The sequence below is a fragment of the Penaeus chinensis genome, chromosome 4, assembly GCF_019202785.1.
Source record: "Penaeus chinensis breed Huanghai No. 1 chromosome 4, ASM1920278v2, whole genome shotgun sequence".
NCBI lineage: Eukaryota > Metazoa > Arthropoda > Malacostraca > Decapoda > Penaeidae > Penaeus > Penaeus chinensis.
In genome coordinates, this window is record NC_061822.1 from 42,328,995 (window position 1) to 42,331,494 (window position 2,500).

General features: G+C 32.0%; 1 protein-coding gene across 3 annotated transcripts in view; it reads left to right on the forward strand.

Moving 5' to 3' along the window:
* The window catches only part of LOC125024723 (beta-1,3-galactosyltransferase 5-like), a 20,644-nt gene that overhangs the window by 17,786 nt on the left and 358 nt on the right, over positions 1 to 2,500 (forward strand). For all 3 annotated transcript variants that reach the window (XM_047612487.1, XM_047612488.1, XM_047612493.1), the window contains one exon: positions 1 to 2,500. This exon is cut by the window's left edge and continues 1,127 nt beyond it; it is cut by the window's right edge and continues 358 nt beyond it. The gene's annotated coding sequence lies outside the window, so the exon portion shown is untranslated.

Below are 2,500 nucleotides of genomic sequence, written 5' to 3' on the forward strand. Positions count from 1 at the left end.
CGTACATTTGAACATGTATTAGTACTTATGTATATATGGTTGCAAGTGTGTGTGTGTGTGTATGCATGTTCTTTTTAGCAAGATGAATTGTATTGGATATGAGAAGGAAGTTAGTTTTTTATTCATTTTTTCCATCTTTTCTTATTTGTCTATGCTATTATATTTTGGCTTGTTTTGAGACAGGAAAAAACTTTTTGTGAGCCGTAGATTGCCAATGTCACAACCTTCACTGTGAAGGGAGTGTCTACAAACTCAGTCCTTTTTACTGTGATATTAATCATCAGAATTAATGTTGTGTGAAAGGGGTGTGTAAGAATATCAGATATTTATACAATGGAAGGTCCTGCTGTTAAAACAGTGTTACAAGTCTTGCCATCAATCCCTCTCCTTGTAATCATACTCATTTGTGCTGTCGATTAATCAGATTACCTTTTAGGAGATGTAGGTTTTAGTTTGGATTTTATGGTGAATCTCACTATCATTATTTTGGGGTAAAGTCTGTCATTAATGCATTTTTTTCTTTCAATTTATGAGCTTATATTTATCTCATTATGGTTCTTATTTCTTTTCATTATAATGTCCAATCACACAAGCTTTACTTGTGCAATTGACTGGATGGGTGCCATAATTGCTCAGACATGAAATACAACAGGTAGATGATCATTTTCCTTAGGCAAGAATGACAGTCAGTACCATCCAAATTATTTTTTTTTTTTTTGTGAATACATTTAAGGGAAAATTATTTAATTTTCCCTGCATGTTGATGATAAATGCATTGATAACTGTAAATGGGATGACTGTAGGACTTCATGAGAGTCTTTTTCTAAATCAACCCAAAGCCACTGGAGATACATGCCGTGTGAGTTTAATTTATTAATTGCTTGTACTCATAGATGGCTCCACAAGTCACCAATGAGCCAATTATAAGTACTACCTATCTCGCCTGTTTACCCCTTTCCTTGATTTTCAAAAATATTTTCTTGTGTGTAATATTGCTGTTAGTAATGTAAATAACACTATAATATTTATAATGTCTATAATAAAAACAGCAGCATCAATATTGATAGCTTTAGTAAAGAATAACACTTTTTCTTGTAAACTCAAGGAAAGATGAAATCAGGTGAGGTCACAAGGTCTACTAATTGACTCTTTTGTGGCTAAGCACTTGCAGAGCCATCTGTGCAGATACATTTGTCAAAACAGCACTACAGTGAACACAACAGTTTTCCTGGAGGCTTTGGGTTAAGAACTTTACAAGTAATGATAAGTAGACTTGTTTCTATAGAATCTTATATGTCTCTCATTAGGCATATAAATTGCAACATATCATTTATTTAATTATTTATTTTATGTAGCTGCTGCAAAACTTGACAGAGTAAAGTTTTTTTTTGAGATGGTGATGCTAATGACAAAAGCATGTTGAAATTGAGGACAACAGGATGCCTACAAGTTTGCATTGATCGGACATTGTTGCAGAGTGCATTGTATTATTGATAGTAATTCCTTAGCTGTGGTGGAAATCATTTGTTGCTGAAGATAGAAATTTGATATTGAAACCTGGTTAGAGAGGGTGCAGTTTTTTTCTTTCTTTCTTCCATTTCTTTATATTTATATAGGTAAAAGACGAAAATTGCAAGCTTTGCAATAAAAGAGAAAAGAAAAGAAAGAAGTTAAGAAAAAAAGTATGTAATTGTTATTATAAGGAAAATAAGTGTCTGAAAAGGAATTTTTGTTATAAGGCTGTTGGAATTAGATTTTAAATCAAGATTTCTCATTCTCTTTTTCATGTTATATAGTAGGAGGGATATATAGGCCTATATAAGCATTTATATATTTATATTTAAAGGTAATGCATTAACTAAGCAACATATAGGAGGATTAGTATTAACTGATGTAAATGCAACATACATCATTTAATGTTTTTTTTATCCCTCAGTCAGTCAGTCAGTCAGTCAGTCAGTTGCACTACACATTACTCCATGTCTTAGCATGCCATTTGGCATTTCCTTCAGAACTATTTCTAAATGGTATTCTGGTGATTTCATGTTTTCATTTTTTTTTGCACCAGCAGGGTATCAGGTTAGTAAATACTAGCAGTGTATCAGGTTAGTAAATACTAGCAGTTTGTGTCTCTTATACAATATAGATATTTTGAAGAATTAAAAGGTCACTTGGAAAAAAATCTTGTGAGAAGAAAAGCTTTTGTCAGAGAATGTTCCTTGTCTCTCATTTATAGACACCCTCATTTAGGTTGAAAGCATTACTAGTTGTTAATGCTTTTATTTTTTGAGGATTTATTAGACCAGATTATTTTATTTGGGAGTGATGTAGGGTAAACAAGAATCATGATTTATGCATGATTATTGATTTATTTGGTATTTATGGAGTGACATGAGTGTCTTCACCTTCAGAAATGGAGTAAACGGGGATACATAACAGTCAGCCATAAATAGCATTTTTATTTGAACAAGTATTTGTTTTGTTTCTTCTATATTCAGTG